At 54.9% G+C, this 15,427-nt stretch overlaps 2 protein-coding genes across 4 annotated transcripts in view; both read right to left on the reverse strand.

Annotated features, from left to right (window-relative positions):
* Window positions 1–15,427, reverse strand: part of LOC134165912 (NADH-cytochrome b5 reductase-like) — a 131,737-nt gene that overhangs the window by 49,081 nt on the left and 67,229 nt on the right. The gene's annotated exons all lie outside the window — the stretch shown is intronic.
* Window positions 1–15,427, reverse strand: part of SSBP3 (single stranded DNA binding protein 3) — a 55,760-nt gene that overhangs the window by 28,675 nt on the left and 11,658 nt on the right. The gene's annotated exons all lie outside the window — the stretch shown is intronic.

The following is a 15,427-nucleotide window of genomic DNA, read 5'->3' on the forward strand; positions in this document are numbered from 1 at the left end:
ATTTCCAGGGTGATGTTTTAAAACTGGTAAAAATATTCTGCCCTCCATGCATGGACATGGAAATGCTGCCCAAGAACAGAGCTGCAAAGCATCCTGCACCCCAGCATCCATGCAGTGTTGTCCTGCGGGGCGATGGAGCTGCATCCTGCATCCTGTGTTTGCATCCTGCACCCATAGCGTTTTACTGCCTAGATTTGGGCAGAGAAGAGATTCAGAGCAGCCCTGCGGAGAAGGACTTGGGGGTGTTGGTTGATGAGAAAATGAACATGAGCCGGCTTCAGTGTGTGCTTGCAGCCCAGAAACCAACCGTATCCTGGGCTGCATCAAAAGGAGCGTGACCAGCAGGTCAAAGGAGGTGATCCTGCCCTTCTACTCTGCTCTTGTGAGACCTCACCTGGAGCATTGTGTGCAGTTCTGGTGTCCTCAACATAAAAAGGACATGGAACTGTTGGAACAAGTCCAGAGGAGGCCACGAGGATGATCAGGGGACTGGAGCACCTCTCATGTGAAGACAGGCTGAGGAAGTTGGGGCTGTTCAGCCTGGAGAAGGGAAGGCTGCATGGAGACCTCATAGCAGCCTTCCAGTATCTGAAGGGGGCCTATAGGGATGCTGGGGAGGGACCCTTCATTAGGGACTGTAGTGACAGAACAAGGGGTAATGGGTTAAAACTTAAACAGGGGAAGTTTAGGTTGGATATAAGGAGGAAATTCTTTCCTGTTAGGGTGGTGAGGCACTGGAATGGGTTGCCCAGGGAGGTTGTGAATGCTCCATCCCTGGCAGTGTTCAAGACCAGGTTGGACGAGGCCTTGGGTGATATGATTTAGCGTAAGGTGTCCCTGCCCACGGCAGGGGGGTTGGAACTTGATGATCTTAAGGTCCTTTCCAACCCTAACGATTCTATGATTCTATGATATGAAGCTGCAGAGCATCCTGCACGCCTGCATCCCACAGCAGCACTGCCAGCCCTCCCTGAGCTCTGGACAGCCATGGATAAGGTCACCATGTGTGCAACATCCCGAGCACCACATCCCTGGGGAGCAGGTTTGACCGCGCAGCGTGGCACGGCACGGAACACACTGACGCTCTCCCCGGGGAAGCTTAAAGCTTGAGCAAACAGCTCAGGTTGGACACACGTCAAGCCCATGGAGGATGCAACACGTGGGTGGAAAATCAGGAGGAAAATCCCAGCTTTCCTCATCTCCAGCCGGCACAGGATCCCACCATCACTCCAACGCGGCAGCACGGAGACCGGGACACAGCTCCAGGGGCACCAAAGCGGTGCTGGCTGTCCCAGAAACCATCCCTGCGCATCTGCCAGGGGTCACAGATGAGGGGTTTTGGGGAGGTGGAGATTGCAGCAACTTTCCCCTCCTCTCCACTCATATAATCCTCCAGGCTAATCCCTTCCAGCCATATGGAGCCCTCATATCCCAAACCTGCCCCCGGGAAGCACCCGCTGCCGCCCCTCTGCACCCCGTATCCCTTTGGGAACAGCACTTTGGACCTCAAAAGCGGTGTATGGGTTGGAAAAGAGCACAAGTCCCTCCTCAGCCCCCAGGAGATGCTCCCAACTGCTGCACACATGCTGTTTCTCATGAAAATCCACACTAAAGCACTCTTTAAACCCAGATAAGCGCAGCCCCAATGTCTGCTCCTTCCTCCCTTTTTCAACATCAGGGTTTATTGCAGTTATTTGTGGGTGCTGCCCCCCAAAAATACTGTTTCCCAGCTCTGGTAATTGCTTGAGGCATTTGGAAATTAATAGAGCAGCTAGAGCAAAGGACAGGAGGAGTAAATCTGACGTAAGCCAGCCTGTAATTCAGTGCCATTCCCAAGAACTGGTGGCTTGCTCCACAGACAAAAAAAAAGGCAGCTTGGAGGGGGAGCAGATCCTCGCTGGTAGGCTGGAATTTTTGGGGAGGAGGAGGGTGAATGGGAAGAGTTTCATTTCCAGAGCATTTTAACCATTTCAGCATGCCGTGGAGGAGAAGAGGACGGGAGGGAATTCACTGCATCACCTCGCCTCCAGCCCTGCTCTTCCTCACCTACCCCTGCCTGGGACAGGAAACCCCACTCCAAAGTGGCCCCACGTTCTATTTACCTTAACGGCAGCTCTCCACATTGCTTCATGAGTCCGGCCAGAGCTGAGCTGTGGGGCTTCCCTGTGGAAAAGTCCCTCTGGAGTTGCGTAACTGACAAAGCGCACGTCAGGGGTGGATTTCGGATGGAAAACGTGGGGTTTGATTGATTCAGCCACTCTTTCTTTGCTGCACGTTCACACTGCGGTTCGGTTGGATGAAACTCCGAGCTGTGTTACCCTTAAAGCTTACACCACACGAACTATTTCACTCCTAAGAGCACCTCTCCCTGTCAAAATCAGGCGGTTAATACAAAACCCCCCATTTATGAACTGGGAGCTTTTTGAAGGCGGCTCTGGAGGGACCCTATAAAACCAGCAGGCAAACCCCCCTCCCCCTGACCCTGCCATAAACTAGCACGGGAGGCAGGGAAACTTCAAGTCTTGAGAGCAAGGAGGGAAAAAGGAGAATTAGCCCCAGGCTTTCAGACAGCAGAGTGGGGAGGGAGCGATGTGAGAGCGCTGAGCATCGCTGCAAGGTCTTGTTTGGACTGGCAGCGCTGGTGATAGAGCGGGTGAGCAGAACGGGAGCAATGCATGGGGACGATGAGCAGAGGGAGGGGATGGGCACGGGGGTCATGGCTGTGAGCTGCTGATGGGAACTTCCTGGTGGGCTTTTTCTCTTTCTCCTTTAACGTCTCACGTTCGACATATGTCAGTGGCTCCTCCACTCCCCTCTCACGACACCCCGATGCAAGCCCAGGCACATCACTGGTGGGTCTGTACCAGTGGCATGGACCTGACAGCACCCTCCTCTCCACGGGCACATGCCCATGGGGACCAATCCCCACAGCGAACCCTCCCCATTCCCCAAAGCTCAGCATCCCACAGCCTCCCGGCTCTGATGCCTGCTGCTCCCTGGGAGCAAAACACCCCCAAATCCCACAGGGAGCCACAGGCAGACCCAGCTTCTCCTGGGAAAAGCTCTTCCCGACCACGGCATGGAAGCGACGTTAGGGACGAGGGGCCTTTGTGTAGGCAGCACCCTGCTAAGCCGCACAAAGCTGGGAGGGGGCTGTTTTCAAAGGCTCCTGGTGCAGGGAAGGGCCCCCTTCCATCTTCCCCCCTCCCCGGGCACCGGCATTGGCTTTTGTATGATCTTGGCCAGATTCGTTAACTCCCCTCCCGGAGCTGGGGCCTCCTCCGCCTGCAATCCCTGTGGATTTTACCTCCGGGCAAGAGCAAGAGGGGAAAGGGGGGGGGGCAGCCCAGAGCCATAAAAGAGCCTAGTAAAAACAACAGACTGCGGTTGGGGGATAGATCCGCGATGGCTTTAAAAAAGCACACCGCTGAGGAGAGTGTGATGGCTCTGCCAAGAGGAAAGAAGTGTCTTCCCACTTGCAAACAAGAGTTAATTATAGAAGAGAAAAAGGCCCAGGAAAGTGTTAAAACCATCTGTGCCACGAGGAAGAGGCTGGGGCCGGGCGGGCGAAGGCAGCAGCGCTGACAGATGCTGTGTTCAGGCAGCCTGGACCCATCCCTCCGCGCTGTGCTGTGCCGTGCCGTGCCTCCCTTGCGGTGCCATGCTCCCATCCTGCCGTCCTTGTCGTGCCACCATCCCAAACCAGTGGTGTCAACAAGCCACAGTGCTGCTTTAGTGGTTTAGTGTGAGGCATCCCTGCCAATGGCAGGGGGGTTGGAACTGGATGATCTCAAGGTCCTTTCCAACCCTAACTGTTCTATGATTCTGTAAGGTCCTACGCATCCCCAGCAAGACCCCAAAACAGCCGCCCTCCCGCAGGGATGCACAAACAGGAAGATCCAGTGCACAAAGCCTAATCCCAAACCAACCCCCAAAAATGCCCTGGGATGCATGGAAAAGACATCCCTGGGATGCACAGTGCAGCCTCACCAGGAGAATTGTCCTAGATACATCCCACCAAAGCATCACACTGGTAGCTCCCAACACACAGACCTCGTTGTACCTGTTTTGACCCCAAACCCTAGGGTAAAGCGCCCTGTGTGACGATGCCAAGCACCCTGCACTGCCCCTGCCATCCCCCGGACAGGGCTGAGGATGGACATGCCACTCACCACGGGAAGGATGGGGAGCAGGGGAGGCCGGAGAGCAGGCTACACGGCCGCACCGCGCCGCCTGACCCCACAGCCGGATCCCAATCTCTTCACAAATATTTACCTAGCTGCTTTTTAAACAAACCCGGAACGCCGCAGGGTTTAAAGTCCAAGTCCCAAACAGCTCCTGTCTTGCTCTTGCTTGTCCTCAGGTCCCCAGCCGCCTGCCCATGGAGTCTCCACGCACCTGACCCCCTGATTCTAAAGACACTGGAGTCAGGCAGGCAGGCTCCTGCCTGGTCAGGCAGCCGGGCTGGCAGCAACACTTCTGCCTCTGATTTTATTAGGGACATCCAGGCTGGATGATGCCTGAACACGCAACTGGTGCCTTTCAGAGGAGACCTCATGCTGATGAGCTTGCATATAGATTCACCGCAGAAAATAATTAGCCATAATTAAGGGCTTCTGGCTTATGGCTCCAGCAATTGTTTAAACAGCAGAGCCTTGCTCAAACGAAGTTCAGGACTCGCCAATAAATATTTCTCCACTGGGATACAGTTTAGTGTCAAACTCCTGCCTGGGCTGCTCAGATTGGGGTTGGAGATGCTTCTCCCGTGAGGGGGCATAGGAGCTGCATGGCCCTGATCCCCAGATCGTTCCCTTTGGGAGCAAAAAGCTGTTGGGGTAAGAGAAGGAAAGGAAGAACAGTAGGAAAAACAGCTGGGAACTGGAGGAGTGTGGATGAAGAGCAAGAAGGTGCTGCTGGCAGGTAGCTCCATGGCCTGACATGGGCACCAACGCCTGTGGCATGGAAGGATAAGCTGGCACTTTGGCTCATGGAGATGGAGGTGCAGTCTGAAGCTCTTCCATGTAGCATCTACCCACTGTGCCAGCCCCCGTCCCACCTGCAGTGCTCCCTCCCTATGGACAGCATATGGCACGTCTCACCTCATTAGAGACATAACTAGCAGAAATAATAAGCAAGTCTTAACACAGTATCTAACTAATGCACTAGAACAAGCCCTTCAGCACTGAGGTTTTCTGGTGTCTCCCCAAAACCCTGCTCCCAAAGCCAGCCATGGTCCTGCAGAGTGCTCCTGCTTGACAACACCAGCCTGGGTGACATCAAGCAGGCAAAGCAGAGTTAAAGGTGAAGATCAATATCCATGTCAAGGCAGCTCCTAAAAGGTCTCACTTGGTTAAGTAGCCTTGAGATTTTGGCCATCAAAGGCAACGCTGACAACGTGGCCGTATGCAGCTCTGGTGCACCTGGGGTCATCCACACAACTGTGATCTTCGGAGCAAGGAGCTGACAAGAGGCTGTCCCAGGCTGCTGGGGAAGGAGGCAGGAACCATGCATGGGTGGAAACCCACAGGCAGCTCCACAATACATGCACTGAAAGTTTACCTTTTAGTTAACACCAGCCCTGCATTACTGCTGGAGAACAGGGAACCCATCAGTGTGCTGCTGTCCATCACAAGGCACCATGCTGTGATGCTGTCCCATCATGCTGGACCAGATAAAAGACAAGAGGAGCTCATTTGACCACCTGCATAGGAGCTCTGTCCCAGCATGGTGGGAACATCATAGGAGGATGCTGGCCCTTGGCTTGGGTAGCTTCTCCTCTCCAATGCAAGTCCTGCAGCCACCTCAGGGACACAGAGTATGGAAAGCACAGACGATGCTGCAAATCAGTGTTTCTGCTGTTTTCCCTGAGGAAAAGGGATGTTTTCCCTCGTGGCTGCTTGTTCCAGCAGAAATAACCTCAGGAAGTGGCAGGAGCAAAACCCCAAAGCTGCTCTGCCACCCGAAAGGGCATCTCCATACGTGTTTGGTGCCTCCCCAGAGGGACAAGCTGGGAGCACCACCGGCTCCTGCCAACTGCAGGGCTTTTCCAAGCATGATCTAGGAGCACCGTGGGAAGCACGCAGGGAAAATGGCCATATCATAAACCAACTCAACTTTATGACCTGAACATTTTAAGACGTAGCAGGAGCCTTCGTACTGTGGCCATAACTGCAATATATCAGTTAGCCATCGCTTCCACCAAGATCTAGAGCTCTAGATTTCGCAGCAAACGCTGACTTAAAGACCCATATCAAATACATTATGATACCACTGCTTCCCGTTACCCACACTGATGATTCAATTAATTTAAAAACAGCAGTGAAATGTAATTTCACCATTAACCCTGCAATGCCCAGGAACCATCAGCTGGGAAGACAGCGGCTACGTTGCCCAGGTTTGGGTGGACCAGAGGGGTTGAAGGAGAGCGAAGGAATGAGAGATGAGGAAATACAGATGTGAGTGGACAAACTGGGTAAGGCAGGATCTTTCCTAAGCCCCTTGCAGGGGTAGAAAGTGTAGGAAAGTTTGCAGGAGAGATGGGACAGGGAGCAAACGGTGCCTTCAAAGCAGGCTCTCGGGGGAAAAGCTCACTCTTCTCCTTCCACCTCCTTGGCTCGAATCCACATGGTCCCGCACAACTACAAAGACAAACACGATGCAGAGCACACAACACACTGCCCTCCAGAAGGGCAACCCTGGAGCCTGCCCGGGTCTTGCCTGGGATCCATCAGTAGGGCCAAGGGTTAACAGGAACCGTCAAACGAAGCGCAAATGCCATCAAGGCAAGCTGTTCTTTCCAAGGTTGCCCTTCAGAGACCCGCAGTGATGGGCTGCACGTAGGCTCAGGCCTCGGGTCAAGTGGAGCTCACCCACGGCTTCAGCAAGCAGCCCAGCTCACTGCTGAGGAGCAGCACAGAAGGGACACGGCTGCCTGATGAGCTTCCCTCCCTGACACGTGGCTGGAGAAGAATAGTTATCCCAGGCAGAGCTCTCCCATCTGCTTTTGTTTTCCAGTCTTCAGTCCCGGGCTCCACTAAAGCCCCTGAAGTCACCGGGCATCTGTTCTCCTCCACCCATCGCAATCTGCCAGCCACCGCCGCTCTGACAGCCATCCATCACGTTGTAATACGCTGACCACGAGACCCAGTGGGACATCATTTTCAAGTCAAATGCAGCAGTTAGCATAAAATAAAGCATCGCCCTGGTTTGGGTTGGGTGGGTTTTTTTTCCTCCCTGACAATCCCGCAGCTGCAGCTAAGGACTCAGTATGCAACAAAAGTGAGGGGAGGGGGGGGGGAAGAGGCACAGGAAAATGGCAGTTCTACTCTTCTGAGTCATAACAATTATGACGTTGTGATAAGAAACGTTTTCTATGAATTTTTAAGTACCAGTAATCCTGTTTTGCAATTGTCCCCCGGGAACAAGGCGACAGATTGAACGGGGCTGACAGTTATTTCCATCCTGACAACGCGGCTCCGACGCGCCGTCTCCTCCCTCCTTCCCTCCAAACTTCCCAGCCTGGTGCTCAGCCCATCACTCCGGATCCAGTTTACGTGGGGCAAGCAAAGCGGAGCTGGCTCAGCCACCAGGGAGGACATCCTCTATAACCCTGTGGAAACCACCCCACGGCCCCCAAACCCCAAGAATGCAGTTCTTCATACACCCATAAAGCAGAACCGTCCTCCAACAGCATGCATGGGGAGGAAATGCACCCAACAGCATCCCTTTTCCTTGCACAAACCCTCGAGAAACGTTCAGCTGTGAGCTATATAAGGGAAGTGAAGCATCTTGGTCCAGCCACAGCAAACAGCCCTGTGGGTCACTGGAAGATGGGGATCAACAAGGAAGAGCATCACTCAACAGTTCAGTATTTGAGACTCCTGAATTTCCATCACCACCCTAAACCCCTGCAGCTTCATTTCACTGATGCTGAAACAGCTGCAGAAGGTGGCAGGGAAACGCACCTTTGTGTTGAAGTCTTTCAGACTGGGAACAAAACTAGTTCCTTTTACCTCTTTTGTAAAATGAGCACCGTCATCAGAATCAGTGCCGACGAGCGAGTTTGTTTTGCAGAGGATCAAATAAATAATGGATGATGAAGGAAAGCTGCCACAGCGAGACTGCTCACGAGATGCTCTACTGAAGGCAGCCTCTCCCGATATCCTTGTTCTTACAGCTCCTCATGCCAGCACCAGCTCCAACCCCAACAATGAGCCCCGAACCCGGGTACCAAGGGTGCACCAGCCAAAGTGACACGCTCCAGGACACCAGAGCCTTATGGCCCTTGTCTTTGGCAGCCTATACATATGATGGGGATGTGTTTTAATTGCTGCGGAGCAAGGGGAGAGATGTGGGGTGCACTCCTGCATACCCAGAGCATTGCATGGCCCCTGGGGCACGAACATCCTGGCAAAGAGCAGCATTCCCAACGGGAAGCCTGGCTTGCTGTCCTCCAGCACCAGCCATCCCTATCCACCGGACTGTCAGTAAGTCCCAATCCTCTCAATAATATGTTAAAAAATAAGAGTAAAAAACCAAGTTTCTCCTTCCCTGTGAGCAGTCTCCCCATGCCTCTCCCACCTCCACTCTGGGACCACTCTATGCCACCATCCCAGCAGCCTACAAGAGCGGGGGCAATGCCCTGTGAGGGAAGCTTGGGCCTTCAAGAGCTTTATAGCCAGAAGACACTAAATCCAGCCCGTCAATTCAGATGCAAATTTATTTAAGATGTGATCGAGGGCTTACAAAAGAAGGTGCACTCGATGCTGCTTGCTTCTGTGGCTCCCAAGGGTGCTGAATGGGTGAGCTTGAGGGATGCGTGCTGGCATGCAGCAGCTTTCACCTCTGGAGCAGTCCCTGCCTGAAACCTGGCTCAATTAAGACCCAAAGCCCTTAACCTGAAAGCTGTGTGAGCTGCTGCCATGGGAGCACTGCAAGCACAGAAGCATGCCCACCACCGCTGCCTCTTCCACACCTCTTCCCAGCAAGTCCTTGGTCCTATTCCACCGAGACTGGCGCCCTTTGTTTTCAGCTTTGCTTTGCTTTCCTTTCCTTTCTCGAGCCTGAGCAGCCTTCCTCCTTCTCCTCCTCCTCCCCATCCCCACCACGGCAGCCTCAGGGCCAGGCTGCAGCCCTGCAGGTCCCCGGGGCAGCTTCTCAGACAGCATAACCGCTCCTGCACAAAGTTAGCCCGATTGCTCGGGCCAATTGCAGGGGTGCCTTTAACCAACTCACAGATAAAGTCTCCTGCTCCGAGATGCCAAGCAAAAAGCAGCCGGACGGCAGGGAAAGGGAAAGAGAAACCCAATGCAACCCCCCCACGGAGGCTGCAAAGTCACCGCACAAGCGCGCGGGGTGATTATTTATAGCCTTTCCCTCTGCAAAAGCCAAAAATAATTGTTCCAGCCCAATTACTGGATTTCGGAGCGCTCGGCTCATGGGTAGCCACTGAAGCGCCTTGAGCTGCCTGCACTGGGTTTGTGTGGTGAGGTTTTGGTAATGAGGGGGGGGGACAGGGGTGAGATGCTGCTAGAAGATTCCCCTGTGTCTGATAGAGCCAATGCCAGCCGGCTCCGAGGTGGCTCTGTCGGTGCTGAGCCCATCAGCGATGCTGGCAGCACCTCTGGGATGAGGCATTTCAGGAGGGGAAAAGTTGCTGCACAAGAGCAATTTCAGGTGGAGAGAGGAGTGAGAACATGGGAGAGAAACAACCCTGCAGGCACCAAGGTCAGAGGAGAAGGAGAGGAGGAGGTGCTCCAGGTGCTGGAGCAGAGATTGTCCTGGAGCCTGCGGTGAGGCAGGCTGTGCCCCTGCAGCCCATGGAGGTCGGGGGCACGGGGAGGAAAACGTGTCAGCAGGGGGATGCTAAAGGAGGCTGTGATCCCATGGGAAGCCCACAGTGGAGCAGTCTGTTCCCGAAGGCTGCACCCATGGAAGGGACCCACGCTGGAGCAGTTTGTGAAGAGCTGCAGCCTGTGGTGGGAAGGGCTCATGCTGGAGAAGGGCATGGAGGGACTGTCTGCTGTGGGAAGGACGCATGCTGGAGCAGGGAAGGGTGTGAGGAGTCCTCCCCTGAGGAGCAAGGAGCAGCAGAGACAACATGGGATGAACTGATCACGACCCCTGTTCCTCATCCCCCCGTGCTGCTGGGGGAAGGAGGCAGGGAATTCAGGAGTAAAGCCTGCGAAGACAGGAGGGGTGGTTTGAAGATTTGGGTTTATTTCTCATTACCCTGCTCTGATCTGAGTGCTAATAAACTAAATTAATCTCTCCCCCCCATCGAGTCTGGTTTGCCCATGATGGTAATTGTGAGTGATCTCCTTGTCCTTATCTCAACCCATGAGCCTGTCACTGTATTTTCCCTCCCCTGTCCAGCTGAGGATGGATGGAGAGAGCAGCTTTGGTGTCCAGGCAGGGCGAGCCTACCACATGCAATTAGCACCCAGGGAGATGGGATGGCCAATGGCAGCGGGCACCTCGAGAGAGATGGCAAGCCAGGTTTTGGCAAGGAGGACGTGTGTTACGAATCTCACCTCTATGGGGTTGAGCTGGGGCTCCAAAAGGGTCCCCAGTGAAGTGATGGGCTCTGAGGAGGTTTCACTGCAGCCTGTGCTAACCCCAGGAACCCCATGAAGGTCTGACCATGCACAGCAGCTGGGAACACGCATGGGAAAACACTGAGTTGGATTCCTTCCATTGTCCTGAAGCCCAGCAAGACCTAAAGCCTCCTGCAGCGTCCTGCTCAGACACCTTCCCAGCCAGTTCAGCCCTCCCTCAGCTTCCCATTCCCCTCTGGTTTTGTTCGGAGAGAGCATTTCCTTCTCCCTTGGCTCAACACTCCCACACCTTCCTCCTCTCCCACAGCCGAGGAGGAGCAACCGCGTTTTGCATGGGAAGAGGGGGAAGCACCAGGCTCCCGCTCCGAGTCTCCTACCTCTGCACTCCTTCGCTAACATAAAGGAACATATTACACACACAGAGCAAACACACTGGTGGTGGAGAGAAGCCAAAGGGGAATTCAAGGCTGCGCAACTGCTGCGCTTGCAGCCAGAGCTGATCTCCCAGGTTGGGTTCCCACATTTTCATAGGATCCCAGACTGGTTTGGGTTGGAAGGGACCTTAAAGCTCATCCAGTTCCAACCCCTGCCATGGGCAGGGACACCTTCCGCTAGAGCAGCTTGCTCCAAGCCCCTGTGTCCAACCTGGCCTTGAGCACTGCCAGGGATGGGGCAGCCACAGCTTCTCAGGGCACCCTGTGCCAGTGCCTCAGCACCCTCACAGGGAAGAACTTTCAGGGATGTTTGTCTCTTGACAAGCCCATAAAGAACAACCCAACCATCCAGAGCCCCCAGCGCAGCTGCCAGGACAGGCAGCAATCACTGCTGCCTTCAGAGCGAGCAAGCCCAGGCTCCCTCTGCACCTCACATCTGCATCTGCTGGCTTGACCCACTGGGAGGTCTCAGAAACCTCCAGTTTTGTGATAAGCAGGTAAAGCAGAAGGACCTTTGAGGGCCTCTTCCAATCCAAACTACTCCACGAAACCGAGCTGCTCTGACTGCCCCAGCCAAAGAGTCAGCAGAAGCCCGGATGTGGAGGAACCTGCGCGGGAGCCCAGAGGTGATCCCACTGCAATCCCAAGTAAACACTTTTCTTTCTATTTGGAGATAGCCTCAGTTTTTTCTTTCCTCGGGAGAAAAGTTTTCCTTTGATACCTCCTTTGGAAGGCACCGATGTGCCATTCTGAGCTGCTTTCATGTCAGCGATCACCTGAGGTCCCCATGAGATGCACCCTACGCTGCAGAACACCCATCTGCCAGCACATGCTTGCAACTCAGGCAGCCAGCAAAGCTGCAAACACCCAAACAACCACCCCAAAACATGCCTATCCCCTTCCACATGACTCATCCCACCCCATGCCCACCTTTATCCCAGGAATGACCTGCAGACCTCTTCCTCCCAGGTGTCTATGGGACACCTCCGACTGGGGCTCAAGGACTGGATGCTATATGAGGACCACCGAGCCCGCAGCTGGGAGGAAAACAGAGCGGGGGGACCCCATCAAGCCTTGTATCCCCCCCTCCTTCCCTGCGAGGCTGCGCCGGCTCCATCCGCTCCCGCGATCCAAGCGGAGCAGATGGCACGCGCAACACTTTCGGCTCCGCTTTCCAGCCGCCATCGCAGAGCAGCTTCTCAGCAGGGCGGAGGCGGGGGGGGAGACGGCTTTTTTTTTCCCCTATTTTTCCTTGGAATTTTGATTTTCTTCAGAAAAAAAAAAGCCATGTATTATCCTGACACCCAGCAGCCCCGTGTTCCGCGGAAGGACAGTGCGTGCCGGCTGATGGGCAGTGTGTCTGTGCCTAGGGAACAGGCTGACTGCCTGAAATCCCCATCAACAGGGGCAAATCCTGGAAAGCCTCACAAAGCAGAGATGGGGGGGGGAAAAGGGATGAAGTGATCAAAAAAAGGCTTTCTAGGGATTCTGCTGGCTCGCATGGATTTGCTCTCTTTTCATGGCTCATCCACTGCTTACTGAGGGGCAGCTTCTGCCTCTGCCACCCCAGAAGGGCAGGCAGGAGGTTTGCAGAAGCATGCCCTGAGCAGAGGAGATCCAGAGCGAAAGCTAAGCCACGTTCCAGCTCCCCTAGGACATCAGTCCTCCTGTCTCCACCAGCTAAGATGGAGCAAGGGAGATGCTGTCCCACCTGGGGTACCCACCCACTTGGGTACCGGACCCGCCTGGGTCCGATGCCACAGCGCTCTCATCCTACACCAATGGCTCAATCCAGGTTTTTTGCTTCCCGGTGGAAGCCAACACCTAGAGTGAGGCTGGGAAACCATAAATCTGGGCATCGCAGACACCAGATTGCTTTCAGCAGCCACGCTCTGCACAGAGCTCGGCGATAAGTAACAAAAAGTCTGCGCTTTGCACCGCTGATTTCTTGTCTGGGGATGCATAAAACCTGGGAGATGACAGATCGGCACCTCGATCCAAGAGCATCCCCGCGCTGGCTCTGCCGGAGAGGCGGATAAACAAAGGCAGCTTTTCCCAGCGTCCACAGGCAGCTGCCACCGTGCAATAGAGGGACGGGGGGGGAACAAAAGAGGTCTGCACCGCCGGGATCTGCAGGAATGGGATGCTCCCAGCGCGATCCCGGCCCCTTTATGCTGTTGGGACCCACAAGGAGATGGGCCATGGCTCCTTGGTCACCTCCCATCCCTCAAGGTCTCCTTGCCACATGCCCAAACCACTCGGCATTGAACAGGGAGGAGGAAATCATCCCAGTTTTGGGCACAGAGCGGGTCAGCCATCCCAGCTAAGAGCTCTGTGATGGTTTGGAGCAGGCTGCACTGGGTGCCAGCACCCATCCAAATCCCATATGGGACTGCACAGGCAGAAGAGTCTGAGCACCTGTCTGACGGTACCCAGGGATTATGTGAGATCAAGTAACTGGTAGGAAGGTTTTCCGATGTGGTTTCTTAATTCAGATGGCCCCACCACTGGCAAGGACCGGTGGGTGCTCACCAATGCTTGGTCGTGACAGCAAGGGAAAAGGGAATGTGCTGGGAAGCACCAACTTGAGGATGTTTACAAGAGGAAAACAAGAGTTGAAGACCAATGCTGCAGCACTGAAACACCCAAGTCCTGGTCCATCTGTATGTGGGTACAACGCTGGTTGTGTTCGTTTGGCTTTGTGAGCTCAGAACAGCCTAAAGCAGCTGGAATAACACTGCCCTCCTTCCCCAAAACACTGGTTGGACCCCTGCACCTCATCTCCACCAGCTTTCCAATCACTGCTGCCCTATTTGTGCCACATCACTTTGTTGCTTGAGAGCCCTACTGCTGGGCTTCACCTTGGAAGAGCTGCAAAGACCCCAAAATCAGGGGTTTGGAAGTGCCAACAAGAGCACCTCTAGCTCCCGGGTGCCACATGGATTGTTTCATCAGGCTACCACAGCAAATCCCTTGGGAAGAGGGAAAACAAGGCAGGAAACCACCTTTGCCACGCCAAAGTTGAACAACCACCACTCAGGCTGTGGGGAAGCCTGCTCCCCGTTCCCAAGCACCATCTCCCAGGGCCCACCAGCACCCAGGGAGGGGACCAGTGAAGGGACGGTGGCACTGCCCCCCCCCCGGGGCTTAGCCAAGGAATGCTGGGGGCAGCGTTGGTAGGGGGGAGCAGCCGCGGTGGCGGCGGCGCTGGGAAGGGAACCAGCTGGAGAGCCGCAGCCTCATGAAATAATGAAATGCCAAACCAACCCCTGCATCTTCCACAGTCTCTCAGGTCACCTACCAGATTAGGAGGCCTGTTGCTAAGGCAACCATATCTTGCAAGTGCTAGCTGAACTTCCCCATCGTTTTTAACCCTTTCGGGAGCAAAAAAGGGGGGGGGGGGGGGATAAAGAGGGGAAAAAAGGAGAAGAAATGCATGAAAAATACATATAAAATAAAAGGGTGACGCCAATGGTGCAGCCCATGGGAGGCTGGCGGAGGCAAAGGGGGGGTGGCTGGGCAAGGGAAATAAAAGAAGAGGCGCCCCAGCAGCCACCTCCCGTGCTGGCTCCATTCCAGGAGGCTAATAAAATTATTTGGCATCCACGCACGCACACGGATGAGCCCCAGCAAACTTTGGGATGCGCCTGGCACGGCAGCGGGGACACGGCGGGGGGGGGGGAAGGAAAAGGCAACAAAAAAGTGAGGTTTATGCATACGAAATGGGGGCAAACAAAGCAAAAATGGAACTTTTCTGTTTACTCCCCCCTTTTAAACACAAGCCCCTCGCAGACGCCGGGCAAGCCCCGCTGTTGCGGCGAGCAGCCGGCAGCCCGGCGCCGCACGGAAGGGGACAGATGGCCGGCGCTGTGCCCGGCAGCCACGTCGGGATGGAGGTGATGGGCGCCCGCGGCCACCCTACCAGATCTGCTGCAAGCAAGGGCCTGGAGCATCTACATCATACATACACGGCTTTTACCCTGCACCGATACCCCTCACCAAGCAGTGATCACATCCCAGGGGAGTGATGGGGACCGTGGTCACCTCTTCTGGGAGGATAAAACCCCATTTTGCACACACACGAGCAGGGAGCAACGAATAGCTGGGATAACAGAGGCCTGCGAGCAATAAGGAATCGTGAAAATAAAGGAGCGAGGCGAGGCACAGGCAGCACCAGGGGAAGGAATGAGGAAAAACAAAAAGAAAACAAGGAGGGAGGGGAGGGAAAAAGGCATGGAAACGAGGAGAAAATGTGGAGCGGCATAAATGAGGCGCGCGGGGGGAGGCACGGCAGCACGTGCTGCCTCCTGAGCACGGGCATCGCACGCGGATGGCTCCTGCCCAGCGGGGTTAGCATCACACTCGGGAGCAAACTGGACGCAGGGAAAGGGGCTCCCATCCCCTTGGGGTAGTATTTCGGTGTGGGGTATCGGCCCT

This window comes from Pezoporus occidentalis, unplaced genomic scaffold, assembly GCF_034315485.1.
Source record: "Pezoporus occidentalis ecotype Australia unplaced genomic scaffold, CSIRO_AGI_Poc_V1 ctg25, whole genome shotgun sequence".
Lineage (NCBI taxonomy): Eukaryota > Metazoa > Chordata > Aves > Psittaciformes > Psittacidae > Pezoporus > Pezoporus occidentalis.